Here is a 20,296-nt window from a genome sequence, read left to right as displayed (position 1 = left end):
AAGGCATGCAGACAGGGCAGCAGGGCCCGGCCTAGGCGTGCCTCAGACGCACATGAGGAGACAGCTTGAGAGAAGGACTTAACCAACACCAGGGAGGGTCAGGGGGGAGGGCCGAGGCCAAGGCTGAAGGGGTCACCTGGCCTTTGCTATTGCACGCATCCTCTGGCCACTGGCCAGGAAGTACAGTATTGCAACTGGTCTCCTCTTGCCCGAGGTGTCCCCTTCTCAGACCCCTGAGCCAGATGAGCAGACAGACCCCTTTCCTGCCCGTCTGCCCAGCAGCATCTTTGAAAACAAATGGATGAAGGAGACAGAACAAATAAATCAAAAATGAAAGTGACAAAATGCCCCCCTCTATCAAAGACACAGATGGGGTGTTGGAAGGAGTGGAAGAGGCTGCAGAGGAGCCCCTGGAAGTCCCCCCAGAACTGGGGTGTGGGGTGGGAGGTAGAACCCCAACCTGGGGTGGGGGTGGGCTAGTGGAGCAGTGACCCTGGGGGGCAGTCTGGCCGCCTACAGACTTCAACAGACCACCTGTTGACAGGGTAAACACCCCCAGAGAGTGTCCTGGGACAACCCAGGTAGATGGGTGGTTCTCAGGTGCACTTTTCCTGTGACATTCCCCACACACAGTCAGAAGAAACAAGGAATCTTTGTGGGAAAGAGGATAGGAAACTAGGGGTGGGGAGAGGGTTCAGGGAGACAGCCTACAAAGAAGACAGACCACCAATAGCACATGCACTACACATAAGAGTATAGTATGTATGAATATAGATACTATATGTGCATATATATCTCTTCAATGTACAGTAGAACAGAACATCAGGCCCAGATGGCTCTGGGCCCCGAGGGTCGCATGGGAGGTTTTCCACCAGTCTTGTGCAAACAAGGATATCTGAGTCTTTCCCAGTGAAAGATTCGTGCCTGGGTTCCAGAGTTTCCCTAAGCCTCTGGCTTTCTGTCTGTCTGCCTGTCTCTCTCACGTTGGTGCCGCTTTAAGAGAGGGTGAGGACTTCAGCCTGGGCATAGTTGGACGAGAGGGCGTCTTGGCAGGTCTCTGTGTTTAAAGAGCACAGGTGTGAGACACTGGGATGCACGCTTTCGGCTCAACATTGCCTTCTTTCCGGACACTGCCATAGGCACAGGCATAGTCCCCAGCACTGAGCAGGAAGCAGGCAGCTGCCTTCTTGTTTCTGTCCCGTGTGCCAGAGTGACGCAGGGCCTGGCGCTCCTCAGGGGTAGGGGCAGAGGCCAGGGGCTGGGTGAGGCCAGCTCCCTCCTCGTCCGACAGCACTGCTTTGGCGTCACCATTCTTCTTAGAGTCCGCCCGTTTCCTCTCCACCACACCCTCTTCCCGGGCAGGGGGGCTGGTATCGCTGTAGGTGCTGTCCCAGGGCGAGGTCTCCTCGGACTTGCAGTAAATGGGTGACTCGAGCTGGGGTGGCTGTGGCACATGCTTCTTCCCTTTCTTGGGCAGCTTCTGCTTGGCCATAGCCAGGGAGTAGTACATGCCGAAGTTGTTGACGATGACCGGCACAGGCATGGCGATGATGAGCACTCCGGCCAGGGCACACAGCGCCCCCACCAGCATGACAGACCACGTCTTGGGGTACATGTCGCCGTAGCCCAGTGTTGTCATGGTGACCACAGCCCACCAGAAGCAGATGGGGCTATTCTTGAAGTGAGTGTGGTCATTGCCCCGTGGGTCAGAGGGCCTGGCACCGATGCGCTCTGCATAGTAGATCATGGTGGCAAAGATGAGCACGCCCAGGGCCAGGAAGATGATGAGCAGCAAGAACTCGTTGGTGCTGGCGCGGAGCGTGTGGCCCAGCACGCGCAAGCCCCACGAAGTGGCGCGTGAGCTTGAAGATTCGCAGGATGCACACAAAGCGCACAACGCGCAGGAAACCCAACACGTCGCGGGCTGCCTTGGACGACAGACCGCTCAGTCCCACCTCCAGGTAGAAGGGCAGGATGGCCACAAAGTCAATGATGTTAAGCAGGTTCTTGACAAAGTCCAGCGGGTCGGGGCAGCACACGATGCGCACCAGGAACTCCAGTGTGAACCACAGGACGCACACGCCCTCGATGTAGGTGAGGATGGGCTCAGTCTCCACCTCCCGCCGGAAGCGCACACTGGTGATATTCCCCACCCAGTGGAGCTCCGTCACGTTGCGGTCGATGTTGAAGGCCTCCTGAGTCTCCAGGCAGAAGGTGGTGATGGAGACCAGGATGAAGAAGAGGGAGGCGAATGCTACCACCCTGGCCGCCCGGAAGGAGTAGGGATCCTCAAAGAGTGCCCACATGCGTGGTTGCCAGCCGCGGCAGCCCCCGGAACCGGCGCCAGGACCTCCGCCTCCCGCGTGCGGCCCCAGGCGCTGCAGGGCTAGCTACCGCTCATCATCGCCGACCTCGTCACTGGGCCCCGCTCCACCACCACACCCGTCTGGGCTTTCGAAGATGTCAAGCGCCTCCTCAGCGTCGCGATGCTGGCGGTAGGTCATCTAGCAGCAGGGCTCCATGTCGGTCTCGTCTATGCCCCAAAAGGTGAGCTCCTCCTCAAAGAGCGGCCCGCACACGTTGGCGGGGCAGTGCAGCTTGCAGTGCGGTAGTAGTTGAGCACGTAGGCGAAAACGCTGGGGTGCAGATGGAAGAAGAATTCACATCCTCCGCCGCTGCTGCTGCCGCTGCTGCCCGCACCGCCCCATCGGACTCCGGCCTGCCCCTGCCGTCGGGATCAGCCAGCCAGGCGAGGCGGGTGCCAGGCAGAGTGCGCAGGGTGCTGCAGTAGGTCTCATGTTACGTGCCGCCCACGTTGATGATGATCTTCTCCGACGCCTCGCCCTTGGCCATCTCCTCCTTCAGACATGTTTTGGACGGAGGCTTGTTCCCCGACTTGCGCCCGCGGTAGGAGGAGACACACACTACACCGAGCTGATCATAAGAAGCGCTGCGGGGCTCCGGCTTGGGGCGGCCGCTGCCCTCCAAACACCCTTCCAGAGGAGGCAGCGTCAGACCAGGGAGGGGGAGGAGACCAGGAGGAGGCAGGAGGCGGTGGCGGCCCCCTCTGCGGCTTGGCCCCTATTTTAATCTTCTTAATGGAATCTTTGGAAAGAAAATGTTTAAAATTATTATGAAGTCTAATTTGTCTATCTTCCCCTTTGTGAATTGTGCTTTTATTGTCTCATCTAAGGATTCTTTGCCTAGTTGTAGGTCATAAAGGTTTTATTCTCAATTTTCTCTTAGAAATTTTATGGGTTACCTTATGTAAGTCCATGATTCTTTGAGTGACATAAGGGTTTTGGGGTTTGGTTTTGCCCATGATGTGCAGTTGCCCCATCATTGGTTTAAAAGATCATTTCTCCCCACTGGATTGTCTTTTCTTCTTTATCACATGTTAATTGAATGCTGTGTGTTGTTCTATTTCTGGGTTCTCTATTCTGTTCCACTATCTGTATGTCATCTGTCCCTCTGCCAATACCACACAGTCTTGTTTACTGTAGTTATAAAGTAGTGCTTAACATTGGAAAGAGTGATTCCTTCTACTTCATTTTCCTTCAACACTATTTTTGAATCTTCCCGAATCAATGCTTGGTCTACAAAAAAAAAAAAAAAAAAAAAATTGCTGAACTCCATCTCAGCCAAAAGGCAGAGAAACAATGTACTGTATGTAACAATAATGTACTATAATTCCAAAAAAAACAGAAGGAAGAAATTTTAAAATTTTGCCAATAAGGAAATGATAAATGTTTGAGAAAATAGGTGTGTTTTACCCGGTTTAAACATGACACAGCGTAAACATGTATTAAAACATCATGTTGCTCCATTAATATGTATAACGTTTATGATTTTATGTATCAGTTAAAAAAATAAAATTTAAGAGACCTAGCTGGAATTTGGATAGTAACTTGTGAGCCCATGGATTAATGTAGTAAGAATTGAAATTTCACTATGTTGGGCCTTCCAATTTATACAGCATATCTCTCCAAATACTTAGTTGGCTTTGATTTCTTTCACCAGAATTTTGTAGTTTTTAGCATACAGATCAGGTATGCTTTATTAGATTGATGCCTAACTATTTCATTTCCTTTGAAGCTATTATGAATGGTTTGTGTTTTTATATTGTGATTCCACTTTTTTTTGTTTTCAGTACATAGAAATGCAATTGATTTTGTGTCATCTTGTATCTCTTCATCTTTCTAAATCCACTTGTTAGTTCTAAGAGTTTTTTTTAGTAGATTCCAGAGAATTTTCTAAGTAGTTAATTATGTCATCTGCAAACAGGGGCGGTTTATTTCTTCTTTTCCCACCTGCATGCCTTTTGTTACAGGCTTGTTGCAATGTTTAGAACTGAACATGTCATTGAATGAGAGTGGTAAGATCAGACAGCCCATGTTTTAAATACACTCTCACACATCATAGGACTTGTATGCTTTAGGGCTTCTACAGAGTTTTCCTGATCATCCTTACAAGTTTATTTCTTCATACAAACTTTAGAATGAGATTGTTTAGTATAAAAGTCCAATTTGTTCATCTTTATAAGAATAACATTAAATTCATAGGCATAGGTAATACATAATAAATAACAAGCAACTATATAAATAATATGTGTGAAAAATAAATACATAAAATTTATACCGTTGAGGCTGAGAATGGGGTTTGCTGTTATTTAAATCTCCTTTCATCTAACTCTTTAGAATTTGAAAACTGTTTGCATAGGTTCTGCAATTTTTTGTTAATCTTATTCTGAGCTATATTACCATTATTTTTTTTCTATTCAAAAATATGATTTTTGTTATTTTTTTATGAGTGGTGGGCATTGACCATTTTAAGGCTTTTGATCTTTAGTTTCAAATTGCTTAACAGAACAGTTGTATAATCACATGTTCACTGCTCTAAGACTAAACTCAAGCAGTCGAAGGTGGATTGAGAGAAAATGCATTAGTCTTGTGTTCCAACCTCTTCAAAAATACTAGTATTAGCGTAAAAGCCCAGAAGTTTTCACAATGGTCTGTGAGGTCCTGCCTATATCATCTTGTCTTGCCTGATGCACTCTGTGGACTTGCAAACCCTCTTCATCTCCTTCCTCCCTCCCTCCCTTCCTTCTTTCCTTCCCTCCCTCCTTCCTTCCTTCCTTTCCAGGGATTGGACACAGGGGTGCTTAGCCACTGAGCCACATTCCCAGTCCTTTTTTAATATTTTATTTTGAGACAGGGCCTCGCTAAGTTGCTGAGGCTGGCTTTGAACTTGTGTTCCTCCTGCCTCAGTCTCTGGAGCCGACTGTACTTATTGTCTCTTAAAATAATATTAAACAGTAGGAGTCTTCTCTGTCTCCACTGGACACCAGGTGGCTGCTTGGCTGCTGGTCTCCTCAGCTATGTGCGCTGCGAGCCCAGGCTGAGCTTGTCCTTGGCGCTGGCCCCAGGCAGCCACTGTAATACCCAGAGCTACCGGAGCTAGCCGCCTGGGTCAGGGCCCTCCGCAGGATTGATACCAATGCCCTCCAGGTCCAGGCTCAGGCAGCCACCACTAAAAAGAGCAGAAAGGTGGCGGGAGCTGTGCTGCAGGGTGTTGCCTGGCAGGGCGCGCGGTGCTGCAGGTAGGTGGCATGCAACCCGCCTCAGTTGCCACGCCACATCACGATGGCCAGCTTCTCAGTGCACCCCGACCTTGAATTTGGGGTTCCCTCCGGCTCTTTTTCTTCTGCAGGTACAAGGAAGCCAAGCCTGGAGCTGCAGAGCCAGAGAGTGGTGGACCTTGGCCATTGTCTCGCTCTCCACCATCTTCTACTTGGACTGAGATGGGTGTGAATGGGCCGTCCACTCCCGTCCCTTGCTGACATCCGACTGCCTTTGAACTTCCCTGCACTCCAGGCAACGGGCTGCCTTTGGGTCCAGCAGGGAGTGGGGAAGAGTGTCCAGTGGAGGCCGGGCCTGGTACATGCACTTTTGACCTTGGGCATCTCTACCCCCAAGAAAGTGAGAGAGGATGCTCGTCTGCACTGCCTGGGAGGCTGTCCCTACCCATGCTGTGGCCCTGTGCTCTGGAGCACTTCCAAACTCATTCAATGAGGCCAATGTCACTCTGATTCCAAAACTAGGCAAAGACACATCCAAGAAAGAAAACTTCAGACCAATCTCTCTAATGAACATAGATGCAAAATTTTTCAATAAAATTCTCGCAAATCGAATACAAAAACATCAAAAAGATTCCGCACCATGATCAAGTGAGATCCATCCCAGGGATGCAAGGTTGGTTCAACATTCGGAAATCAATAAATGTAATTCATCATACCAATAGACTTAAAGATAAGAACCATATGATCATCTCAATAGATGCAGAAAAATCATTTGACAAAATACAGCACCCCATTCATGTTCAAAACCCTGGAAAAACTAGGGATATCAAGAACATATCTCAACATTGTAAAAGCTATCTATGCTAAGCCCCAGGCCAACATCATTCTAAATGGAGAAAAATTGAAAGTGTTTCCTCTAAAAACTGGAACAAGACAAGGATGCCCTCTTTTACCACTTCCACTTAACATCATTCTTGAAACACTGACCAGAGCAATTAGATGAAAGAAATTAAAGGGATACAGTATAGGAAAAGAACTTAAATTAGCACTGTTTTCCAACAATATGATTCTATACCTAGAAGATCCAAAAAATTTCCCTAGAAAATTTCTAGAACTAGTAAGTGAATTCAGCAAAGTAGCAAGATACAAAATCAACACCCATAAATCAAAGGCATTTCTGTATATCAGTGACAAGTCCTCTGAAAGGGAAACAAGGAAAACTATACAACTTATAAAAATATATCAAATTTACTATAGCCTCAAAAAAAAAAACCTTGGGAATCAACCTAATAAAAGAGGTGAAAGACCTCTACAATGAAAACTACGGAACACTAAAGATAGAAATTAAAGAAGACTTTAGAAAATGGAAAGATCTACCTTGGTCTTGGATAGGCAGAATTAATATTATCAAAATGACCATACTTCCAAAGACACTATACAGATTTAATGCAATTACAATCAAAATCCCAATGACATTCCTCATGGAAATAGAAAAAGCAGGGGCTGGGGATATAGCTTAATTGGTAGAGTATCTGCCTTTCATGCACAAGGCTCTGGGTTCAACCCCCAGCAACACACACACACACACACACACACACACACACACACACAAAGAAAGAAATAGAAAAAGCAGTTCAGAAATTCATCTGGAAAAATAAGAGACCCAGAATAGCTACAGAAATCCTTAGCAAGAAGAGTGAAGCAGGTGGCATCACTATACCAGACCTTAAATTATACTGCAGAGCAATAGTAACAAAAACAGCATGGTATTGGCACAAAAAAACAGACTGGTAGACCAATATAACAGAATAAAGGACACAGAGACTAACCCACATAATTACAGTCATCTTATGTTGGCAAAGGTGCCAAAAACATACATTGGAGAAATGATAGCCTCTTCAACAAATAATGCTGGGAGAACTGGAATATGCAACAAAATAAAATTAATTCCTTATCTCTCACCATGCACAAAAATCAACTCAAAGAGGATCAAGGACCTAGGAATTAAACCAGAGACCCTGAGGCTAATAGAAGAAAAAGTAGGCCCCAATCTCCATCATATATGATAAGACTCCTATAGCGCAAGAATTAAAATCAAGAATTACTAAATGGGATGGGTTCAAACTAAAAAGCTTGTTTTCAGCAAGAGAAACAATCAGTGAGGTGAATAGAGAGCCTACAGCCTGGGAGCAAATTTTTGCCACACGCACATCAGATAGAGCACTAATCACTAGGTTATATAAAGAACTCAAAAAGCCAAACACCAAAATAACAAATAACCCAATCAATAAATTGATCAAGGACATGAACAGATAGTTACCAGAAGAGGATATATAATCAATCAAGAAATATATGAAAAAACGTTCAACATCTCTAGCAATTGGAGAAATGCAAATCAAAACCAGTCTAAAATTTCATCTCACTCCAGTCAGAATGGCAGCTATTATGAAGACAAACAACAATAAGTGTTGGCGAGGGTGTGGGGAAAAAGGCACACTCATATATTGCTGGTGAGACTGCAAATTAGTGCAACCAATATGGAAAGGATTGTGAATATTCCTTGGAAAACTGGGGATGGAACCACCATTTGACCCAGCTATCCCACTTTTCAGTCTGTGCCCAAAGGATTTAAAAGCTGCCTACTGCAGGGACACAGCCACATCAATGTTTATTGCAGCTCAATTCACAATAGCTAAACTGTGGAACCAACCTAGATGCCCTTCAGTAGATGGATAAAGAAACTGTGATATATATACACAATGGAATATCACTCAGCATTAAAAGAGAATAAAATCGTGGCATTTGCAGGTAAATGGATGAAGTTAGAGAAGATAATGGTAAGTGAAGCCGGCCAGTCCCAAAAAACCAAATGCTGGATGTTTTCTCTGGTATAGAGGCTGACTCATAGTGGGGTTAGGAAGGGAAGCATGGGAGGATTAGATGAACTCTAAATGGGACAAAGGGGAGGGAGGGAAAGGGAGGGGGAAAGGGACATAAAAAAGATGGTGGAATGAGATGGACATCATTACCCTAAGAACTCAAATGGTGTGAATACACTTTGTAAATAACCAGAGATATGAAAAATCGTGCTCTATATGTGTAATATGAATTGTAATGCATTCTGCTCTCATATATAACAAATTAGAGTAAAAATCAAAAAACAAATGTGCTGCTAATACCCATTTCTATGGGTGTCCAAAATGTGGGTACATTCATCTCATTCAAATGGCAATAGCTTGGCTCACATTAGACATGTGATCTGTACTGTGGCACCTCCGTTATGTTTTGTAGGGACTTTAATAGTACACCATCAACAGGAACATGTCATTTTGTCATCATTCCAGAGGATCATGAAGAACTGGGCTTCCAATGGGGAAGAGGAAAGAGGCAACATGTCTCTCACACATTTCTTCAAACTGAAAAGTGCTTCTGGTAAATCTGCTTGCACAGTTGTGCTGGTGCCATTCCTGGATGTCTAGGTCACACTTTCACTGACTTACCTGCTTTACAGGTTGAACAGGGGATTCCATTACCTCGTCATAAAGATGTTACCACTCACTGGGTCTTACCTAATGTTTCCTAACCCTCTGATCACATAGCCCTTGTATGTGGTCCAAAACGGAAATAGATTTCTGTTTAATGGAATTGAAGTCTAAAAGGGAAGTTCGTTACTCTGTAGAAAGTTTGATGTGAATCAAAGATCATATGTAACTTTCAAAGAGGAGATCTAGATACTGTGCTAAAACCTCCTGTTCATGGCCTACGGTTATGCTCCAGATGTCTTTGTTACAATACTGTGTACGTTTACATCATCTAGACCCTTTTTCTCTCTACACTTGGAGGAAAAACAAATGTGTTACAGAAAAATAAGGAAGTTAAAATATTGTGTAGATTTTTATAAATATATTTAAGCTAGTAATTAAGAATTTTAAGTATCATTTAAATGAACTTTTAATTATTTTTCATGACATACATTTCAGATTGAATCATGTTTATATAATCAGATGAAAAAATACACAGAGGTTAAAGTGAAAGACATAAAAACTTTTTTGAATATGTATTTTAATTTGTTCTAATTAGTCATACAAGACAGTTGAAAGCATTTTGATACATCCTACATAAATGGAGTACAACTTCTCATTCATCAGTTTGTACATGATGTAGAGTTATACGGTAATGTTATCACATATGCACATAGGGTAATAGTGTCTGATTAATTCTACTATTATTCCTACTCCCATACCCCTTCCCCTCCCTTCACTCCCCTCTCTGGTCCAAAATAACTCTATTCCCACACCCCACCCTTTGTTGTGAATTAGCATCCGCTTATCAGAGAAAACATTCATCCTTTAGTTCTTTGGGGTTGGCTTATTTCACTTTGCATAATATTCTCCAGTTTCATCCATTTGCCATAATTTCATTCTTCTTTAAGGCTGAGTAATATTCCATTGTGTATATTTGCTACTGTTTCTTTATCCATTCATTTGTTGAAGGGCACCTACGTTGGTTCCATAGTATAACTATTGTGAATTGAGCTGCTATAAACATTGATGTGGCTGTGTCACTGTAGTATGCTGATTTTAAGTCCTTTGGATATAAACCTAGGAGTGGGATGACTGGGTCAAATGGTGGTTGCATTCCAAGTTTCCTTAGGAATCTCCATACTATTTTTCATAGTGGTTGCACAAATTTGAGGTCCCACCAGCAATATATGAGTGTACCTTTGTCCCCATGTCCTCACCAACATTTATTGTTGCTTGTATTCTTGAAGATTGCCATTCTGACTGGAGTGATATGGAATCTTAAAGTAGCTTTGATTTGCATTTCTCTAACTGCTAGAGACGATGAGCATTTTTTCATATGTTTATTGATTGATTATATTTCTTCTTCTGTGAAGTGTCTGTTCAGTTCCTTTGCCCATTTATTGATTGGATTATTTGTTTTTTTGAATTCTTTATATATCCTGGAGATGAATGCTCTCTCTGAGGTGTGTGTGGTAGACATTTTCTCCCATTTATGTAGGCTCTCTCTTCATGTTATTGATTGTTTCCTTTGCTGGGAAGAGGCTTTTTAGTTTAAATCCATCCCATTTATTGATTCTTGATTTTACTTCTTGAACTTTAGGAGTCTTGTTAAAGAAGTCAGTTCCTAAGCCCACATGGTGGAGATCTGGGCCTACTTTTTCTTCTTATAGGTGCAGGGTCTCTGCTCTAGTGCTTGAGACCTTGGTCCACTTTGAGTTGATTTTTGTGCAGGGTGAGAGAGAGGGGTTTAATTTCATTTTGCTACATGTGGGTTTCCAGTTCTCCCAGCACCATTTGTTGAAGAGGCTATCTTTTCTCCAATGTATGTTTTGGGCACCTTTGTGTAGTATGAGATAACTGTATTTATGTGGGTTTGTGCCTGTGTCCTCTATTCTGTACCATCAGTCTACATACCTGTCTTGGTGCCAATACTATGTCCTTTTTGTTACTATGGCTATAGTATAATTTAAGGTCTGGTATTGTGATGCCTCCTGCTTCATTTCTTTGGCTATTCTGGGTCTCTTATTTTTCCAAATGAATTTCATGATTGCTTTTTCTATTTCTATGAGGAATGTCATTGGGGATTTTAATAGGAATTGCATTAAATCTGTATAGTGCTTTTGGTAGTATGGCCATTTTGACAATGTTAATTCTGCCTATCCAGGGGCATGGTAGAGCTTTCCATCTTCTAAGGTCTTCCTCAATTTCTTTCTTTAGTTTTCTGTCATTTTAATTGTAAAGGTCTTTCACTTCTTTTGTTAGATTGATTCCCAAATATTTTATTTTTTTTCAGGCTACTGTGAATGGGGTAGTTCTAATTTCTCTTGTTGTAGTGGATCCATCACGGATGTATAGGAATGCATTTGATTCATGGGTGTTAATTTTATTTCCTGGTACTTTGCTGAATTCATTTATTAGTTTTGGAAGTTTCCAGGTGGAATATTTTTGGATCTTCTAGATATAGAATAATGTCATTGGCGAATAGTGATAGTTTTTCTTTTTTTTCTATTTGTATTCCTTTAATTTCTTTTTTCTTTCTGACTGATCTGACTGCATTTCAAGGACAATGTTGAATAAAAGTGGTGAAAGAGGATATCCTTGTTTTTTTCCAGTTTTTAGAGGGAATGTTTTTAAATTTTCTCCATTTGGAATGATGTTGGCCTTGGGTTTGGCATAGATAGCTTTTTATAATTTTGAGGTATGGTTCCACTATTGCTAGTTTTTCTAGTGTTTTAAACATGAATATCCATTTATGTATTTTTGTCAAATGTTTTCTCTGCATCTATTGAGATGATCATGATTCTTGTCATTAAGTCTACCAATGTGATGAATTACATTTATTGATTTCCATATGTTGAACCAACTCTGCATCCCTGAGATGGACCTCACTTGATCATTGTGCACTATCTTTTAAATATATTTTTGTATTCAATTTGCCAGAATTTTATTGAGAATATTTGCATCTATGTTCATCAGGGATATTGGTCTGAAGTTTTTTTTCCTTGATGTATCTTTGTTTGATTTGGGTATCAGAGTGATACTAGCTTCCTAGAATGAGTTTGGAACGATTCCCTTCTTTTCATGGAATAATTTGAAAAGTATTAGGGTTAATTCTTCTTTGAAGGCCTTGTAGAACTCAACTGAGAATCCATCTGGTCCTAGGTTTTTCTTGATTTGTAGGCTTTTGATGGCATCTTGTATTTTATTGCCTGAGACTGATCTGTTTAAATTGTGTGCCCACCTGGTTCAGTTTGGGTAGGTCATACGTCTCTAGAAATTTGTCATTACCTTCAAGATTTTCTATTTTTTGGAGTATACATTTTTTAAATTGTTTCTAATTACCTCCTCTATTTCAGTAGTGTCTGTCACGATATTTCCTTTTTCATCATGAATTTTAGTAGTTTTGAGTTTTCTCTCTCTTTCTGTACATGAGCATGACTAAGTGTTTATCAATTTTATTTATTTTTTCAAAGAACCCACTTTTTGTTTTGTCATTTTTTTGAATTGTTTCTTTTGTTTTAATATCAGTGATTTTAGCTCTGATTTTATTTATTTCCTGTCTTCTATTGCCTTTGGTGTTGATTTGTTTTTCTTTTCTAGGGCTTTGTGATGTAATGGTAAGTCTCATTGTTGACTTTCTATTTTTTTTATCAGTGAGAGCAATACAACGAAGTTTCCTCTTAGCACTGCCTTCACGGAGTTTCAGAGATTTGGGTATGTTGTATCACAATTCTCATTTACCTCTAGGTGTATTTTTATTTCATCCCTTATTTATTCTGTTACCCATTTGTAATTCAAGAGCATATTATTTAGTCTTCAGATATTACTGGAGCTTCTATTTTTTATTCTGCCATTGATGTCTAATTTTATTCCATAATAATCTGATAGGAAGCAGGGTATTTTTTTTATTTGTTAAGAGTTGCTTTTTGGCATAAAGTATGGTATATTTTAGAGAAGGATCCATGTGCTGATGAGAAGAAAGTGTATTTTCTCACTGATGTATGAAATATTTTATATAAGTCTGTTAAGTCTAAATCATTGATCGTCTTATTTAGTTCCATAGTTTGTTAAGTTTTTGTTTGGAAAATCTCTCTAGTAATATGACAGTGGTGCTAAAAGTCACCCAGTATTATTGTGTTGTGATTTATTTGATTCATTCATTTATTTGAAAAGGTTTTGTTGAGATATGTAGATGCTCCTTTGTTTGGGGTATAAATATTTATAATTGTTACCTCTTGTTGATGTGAAATTCCATTAAGCAGTATGATGAGTCCTTCTTTGTCCCTTCTGATTAACTTTGGCTTGAAGTCCACTTTATCTGACATGAGAATAGAAACCCCTTTTTGTTTATGGGATCTGTGTGAGGGATATGTGTTTTTCCATCCCTTCACCTTCAGTCTGTGAATGCCTTTGCCCATGAGATCTTTGTCTTGGAGATAACATATTGTTGGGTCTTGTTTTTAATCCAATCTTCCAGTCTGTGTCTTTTGATTGATGAGTTTAGGTCATTAATGTTTAAGGTTATTATTGAGATATGATTAGTGTTTCTGGTCATTTTGGTTTATTTCCAGTTTTTAATTTGAATTAGTTTCTCCTTTGATTGACCATTCCTTTAGCATACTTCATCCCTTCACTGGTTTTCACTTTTTTTTTCCCATTTTATCTTCACGGAATACTTTGTTGAGAGTATTCTGAAGTGCAGGCTTCTTGGTTGCAAATTATTTTAATTTTTACTTATTGTGGAAGTTTTTAATTTCATCTTCAATTCTGAAGATTAATTTTGATGGTTATAGGATTCTTGGTTGGCATCCATTTTCTTTCAGAGCTTGGTGTGTTTTTTCAGGACCACCTAGCTTTGAGGTTCTGGATTGAGAGATCAGCTGAGATCCATATTGGTTTACCCCTAGATGTAATCTGATGCTTTTATCTCACAGCATTTAAAATTCCATCTTTATTCTGTATGCTAGGTATTTTCATTATAATTTGCCTTGATGTGGGTCTGTTGCAATTTTGCACAAATTGGGGTCCTTACAGGACCTGTAAGCCTCTTGTATTTGATTTTTCCATTCTATTCTTTAGATTTGGAAATTTTTCTGATACTATTTCATTGAAAAGATCGTGCATTCCTTTGGTTTGTATCTCTGCACCTTCATCTATCCTGATTAATCTTAAATTTGGTCTTTTCATGTAATCACATAATTCTTGGAAGTTCTGTTCATGGTTTCTTAATATTTTCTCCCTGTGGTCAGCTCTATTTTCAAGATTATATATTTTGATAGACCTAAATTCTGACACATGGAATAACATTAGGGTCTACCTCTACCTCAATTTGGTGAGCAGTTTGTTACTATTTCAGAGTTTTAATAAAAGATTAAAATTTTTATGGTTGATTATTTCTTTGTTTTTTTCTTTTTCTTTTTCCCCCAGTACTAAGGCTTGAACCCAGAAAATAGGCATAATAGGCAAGTGCTCTGTCACTGAGCTACATCTCCAGCCCTTTCTATTTTATTTTGAGACAGTTTCCCAGGCTGGCCTTGAACTTGGGATGCTCCTGTCTCAGTCTCTCAAGTAGCTAGGATTACAGGCATGTACCGACTACTGCAACTAACTTCCATTTTTCAGCTAACACTCTTCATTCTCTTTAGTATTTTTGTTGTTAATGTATGGTAAAAATGAACATAGTGAATGTAAGCACAAGTTAGTATTGAAAGTGAATAGCAAGATTCCATCCCATTTTCTTTAATTATTCCTGCCCCTGAAAAATCTAAGACAACAGGGTATTTGGCCATATGATTAGAGAATACAGCACAACACATCATTCTTGAGAAAATGCCTACTGAAAATGGGCCTGAAACTCTGGATAAACGTATTCAGCATTTTTATGCCAGAAGTATTTTCAAAATTGTCAGGTTTGATAAACAGAGAAAAAAGGAGTTGTTTGGCTTTTGAGCATATCTGATATAAAGAACTATTATTTTTATAGATGGGCATTATAATCTGAGTTATAGAACAACACTGTTTACATAATTTATTGTAATAGAGGATTTAAATAGGATGCCAAACTCTTTAAGATTAGAAATTACAAGCAGCTGTATTGATTAGTGTGCAGCCTAGTGTGGTAACCAAGCTACACTAACTCATTTATCACGGTACCTTATTTGTAATGCTTAAGCTGTTTTTTTTTTTTATGTTCAAGATCACAATAGTGTTCTCTCATATTTCTGCATTTAATTTCTAGCTCAGGTATTAAAAGCCTACTCACCTCAAGAAGAGCTCTGATTTTCAAGTCAGGAAAATGCTTGTTTCAAATTCTTTAATCTCTGGGCCCAAGAACGCTCCTGTTTGGACAGTGTACTTGTGTGTTCGTATTCTGCTCACTATCCAATGTATTGTTAACTTTTAGTTTAGTAAGTTTGAGAATGAAAGAGTTTTACCTGCACTTCAGATCAAACCTTGAAGTATCTAAAGTACTTGAAGGGAAAGTACAAGGCAGTTTCTTGTGATCTTATTTAGAAAGGGCTATAAATTAAAAAAAAATAGATGCTACTGATTTGCACCTTCCTAAATACCACATTCAAGAGTATTTTAGCAGCAGTTTATAAATACTCAAAGAAAGCCAGAATCTGTTTTGTTTTTTTTTTTCAAAATACTCTTTTTTTTCTTCCTTTTAAAAATTTGTTTTTGGTCTGCTTCCAAATACACATGCTAACATTCCCATATATTAACTTAAGAGAAAACATGTTTTTCAGCAAAATGCTAAAAAATTTTGTAAGAAAAAATTGTAATGTGTCATGATACCTCATGCCTATGCAAAGAACACACAGGTCCAATATTATACAACTCCTGGCTAGGTTGAAATCTAGTTAGAGAAACTGGTAAGTACTTAACCAAACATTCCATATCCTAAATCCCTAAACTTGGCATTTCTTGATTAAGCAATATAATAAGATTATATATAGATATTTCAAGATGTTAGGACAATGGAATGCTATTTTCAAGTGTTATATACTCTAGTCAGATCTCCTGTACACAGATTTGTTAGGATGATTGGAGTCCAAGGAAAGGCAACACTAAGAAGATCCTATAAGTAGCATACCAAAATTTCCTATACTCACAAGTTAGGATAAAGTGTTATTCAGAAATGTTTAAATCCATCTTTGTGATTGAATTTTTTTTCTATTACATTTGGAATTTTCAGTACATTTAATTGGAATAAATATGGGAAGTCCAACAACCTTTTATAGCAAATCACATTGGATGACATCATAAGTTCCTGCTGCAGGAATTAACATTTCAAAATTTTATAGTTACAGATGAGTACACATATTTTAAGACCTGTTATTCTGTGAAAACGAACTCTTGTACAGTTGCCACTATGGCAGATATACACATTGGTAGTTCATAATTCTTTATCAAACAAATCATTTCTGACTACAGTGTGGGTTGTTTTTTAAAATATGAATACTAAAACCAGCTGTTTCAAATTTTCAAAAAAACCAAACAGTACATGAAGCACTATGTATTTTATTTATGTCGTCTCTCCCACTAGAATATAAGTCTCCCATAGGCAAAGACTTTTCTCTTCTGTTTACTGTCAGATCATGCATGCATCCTAGAGCCCTGGATACACAAATGCCTCATGCTGGTGGAAAGAATGAACACTGTCAGTGTATGAAGGTCCCGTCTTATTGCAGCGTCACTTTGTGGATTTGCAGAGGGATCACAGCTCAGCTTCGATCAGGCTCCATGTGCTTCTTCAGATCTGCTTGCGAAGGGCTCTGGCTCTAGAAAGGAAGAAAAAAAGATGGTGCAAATCAATCACTGGCAGAGAACAGTGCAGCCTGTGCAGAGGAGATCCACAGGAAGTCAATATCTGGTACAGAATCAGTGCACAACTTCTGTGGTTCAGAACGAAGCTGTCGTGGCTTCCCAAAGGGAGAGAAACACTTCTGAGCTGAGAGGCCAGCCCTGAAGGGGAAGCCAAGTAACCCTCCTCTCCCTTCCTCACTCCTGGGACAGAAGGTGGTTCTGAAGATCTTACAGAAGCACTGTAAGATCTGTAAGTCTCCTTTGAGTCTGTCATCCAGGGACAGAAACCACGTTAGGAGAAGTAGCAGTAACTAGTGAATGGGATTTCCAGGAATGAGTTAGATCACTTAAAAGAGTTACTTCTCAGGCAATTATCACCGACTTTCCTTCAAGGGGAAATAATGATTAAATGCTGGATGCTGGTATACAGTGTCTGTTTCTATTAGCTCCTAAGTTAAAAGCCTGAGTTATCGCCATGTCCTACATGGAATCCAGAGTCTCACTTGTGCTAGGCAAGTGCTCTCCCACTGAGGTACATCCCCCAGCCCTTAACTTTTGATTCTAGTGCAGGATGGTGATTCTCTGAGGCTGAAGTAGTGGGGGGGCATGGGACCTGAGACTGTGTATCGATAACTGGTTACCAGAATCTGGGGAGAAGGTGAACTTTCTGGACTGCAGATCTTGGAAGCTCAGGGAGACTAAATTGTTCTCCTTTCTCTTTTTTCTTCATTTTCTACCTACTACTTACCTTTGCTTACTCCTGACACGTCCAACTCATTGAGACAAGTTTATCTGGCTCTAGATTATTCTCCTTTGCCTGTTTTAAACTTGCAATTCAAGGCTCCTCATTGGGAACAGGGAGCTACCAAGGCTGAAACAAATCTATAAACGACTCTTGGGTGGGTCACACCTGTTGGGAATAAATGGGTCCTAGCTTATTCCTTCTATTATCCATTGATCTTGTTTGCCTCTATTTTACAAAGTGAAAATGCTTTATTTATTTTTTTCTTTAGATTCTGGGCTGCATCCTGATGTGTATGTTTCATAATGATTTTGGCTGTGACTCTGATGTGGTATTTAAGACATCCTCTGTTACCTCATGTCACTGTACAGTGTTTCAAATATCTTTGTACATTATGACATTTATTTTCCTCTTGAGGGTATCTGTCTAAAATGAGATTACTGAATCAGAAAGAATTGGAACAAATCTTTTTATATATTGCAAACTTTATTTTTTCCTGAAAACAATATTTTTTTTGATGCCACTAGCAATGTTCTTGTTTCCAAATGACCTATGATCATTGCATTTTATCCTCTACACTTATTTTTGTTGATTTAACTGCATTGTGCCTAGGAAAGTACTGAAATGTAAGTATACACGCCTCTCCTCTTGTTCCTCTTTCTAAGTAGAATCCTTTGCTTGCTCTGCTCAATGTCTGGAACTGATCAAGACAATAATTGGAAGAGAACTAGAAACAGAGCTGAGAGTGCAGTGATTGATTTCCCTGAGAAAGGGTACAGAGGTAATGGCGAAAAAAAAAAAATCTAAACAAAAGAGTGAAGCTGGTTAGAGATAGAAGAGGTGGTGGAAAAAATAGAGCTAGGGGAACTAGGTTATTTAAAGAGCTTTTTTTAAGTGTTGGAAGGAATAGCTGTTGTGCTGAGTGCAATTTTAAGAGAGAGAAAAAAGGAAAGGAATATCAAGTAAATTTGCTTTTCATGATTCAATGAAATTTCTTCCTTTATGGAGAGTTAGGAAAGAGATATCCTTCACCATGACTACCTTGGCCTCTCATTTATATATAAATAAGTAGAAATATGTACCCATTGCACTGTTATGGTCTTTAATGTACCCTCGAAAAGTTGAAGGGATATTGTAGAGAAAACTGTGAGATGTTGGTAATAGCCACGGAAGACACAGAGCAGGGTGGACCTGGGCGTGGTGGGTGGAGAGCTGGGGTTGTATTGTTAGGTGAGTTCATTGATATGAAGGGAAATAACTCCCTCTGCAGGTTAGATGTTTTGTGTTTAAACTTGACTTCCATGGATATCCAATTTTGTAAGGAATTCAATCTTTCTTAGAAGGAGGATGGTTCTGGGGATCTGTGATACTGTGAAATATACTTGTGTTTACCCTCACTTCCTGACACACCACTCATTGACATCTCTGAAGTTATGGTGTCTTTTCATAGGCTAATGCGTTGCTTGCTGCCTGGCAGCCCCTAGGTATCTTCACAGTGGGCAGGTCACCTGAAACACCAAGCCAACCAAGATTGTAGGGTTGAGACATTCAGTCCCACATCCCAACCTCAGGGGACAGGAGAGGGGCTAAAGATTAAGGTGATTGCTAATGGCCAATGATTAAGTCAGTCATGCTTATGTTTGGAAGCCAAGGTAAAACCCTCAAAGAACTAGGTTCAGAGAACTACTGCTTAGCTAGGCACATGGAGTTTCCTCGAGTGGCACACCTGAAGAAGGGTATGGTAGTTCACCTCTTATCTCACACCTTGACTGTGCATCTCTTTATCTGTATCCTTTGTAATATCCTTTACAAAAAACTAGTAAATTTAAGTGTTCCCTGAATTCTGTGAACACCTCAAGAAAATTAATCAAACCCAAGGAGGAAAACCTGATTTATATTCAAGTAGTCAAAGCACAGATAAAGTGACCTGAGGGTTGTGATTGTTATCTCTAGTGTGTGTGTGTGTGTGTGTGTGTGTGTGTGTGTGTGTGTGATAGTCTTCGGGACTGAACGCTCAACCTTGAGATCTGACAGTATCTCCAGGTCGGCAGCATCTGAACTAAATTGGATTAGAGGATACTTAGCTGATGTCTGCTGCTACAGAACTGCTTGCTTGCTTTCCTTTGGAGAGAAACCCCTATACCTTTTAGGGTCATAGAAGTCCTCTGTGTGGATTGAAGGGTGAAAACAGACTGCATTTTCAACACAGTAGCCCTTTGGCCCAACCCAACAACTAAGACCAGTCCCTCTGGGGACTGAGTGGCTGTTGTGAGGTGCACCAATAAATAAAGTTTGGGTCTGTAATTATGGGTCATGTGTTACCCTAAACAGGAGAAGCTCAGCGAATGTGTAATAGAAAAGGAAGAAAAAGGTCCCAGTTCTGAGTTTGCCCCTGAGGTTGACAGATTGGCCAAGATGGGAATACTGGGGATGAAGTAAACCTTCCGAGAATCAGTTGGCACCTTCAATGTACCCACCAGTGTCACAGACTTGGTAACAAATCCAGGACTTCACAAGATGTGGGAGGGTGAGAAGTGTGGAGAAGAGCGACATCTGCTGGCCCACACTGGGAATTCAGCTCTGCGAACACGCCATCTTGCTGAGGACAGAACAGATCTCATTCCTGTGACAGCAGCCAGATAT

At 40.7% G+C, this 20,296-nt stretch overlaps 1 pseudogene; it reads right to left on the bottom strand.

Moving 5' to 3' along the window:
- Positions 1-857: 857 nt before the first annotated feature.
- The window catches only part of LOC143385882 (voltage-gated potassium channel KCNC4 pseudogene), a 34,351-nt pseudogene continuing 14,912 nt past the window's right edge, over positions 858-20,296 (bottom strand).

This window comes from Callospermophilus lateralis, unplaced genomic scaffold, assembly GCF_048772815.1.
Source record: "Callospermophilus lateralis isolate mCalLat2 unplaced genomic scaffold, mCalLat2.hap1 Scaffold_84, whole genome shotgun sequence".
Taxonomy (NCBI): Eukaryota; Metazoa; Chordata; class Mammalia; order Rodentia; family Sciuridae; genus Callospermophilus; species Callospermophilus lateralis.
Note: the sequence above shows the minus strand (reverse complement) of the source record. Positions and strands in the feature narration are given on the sequence as shown.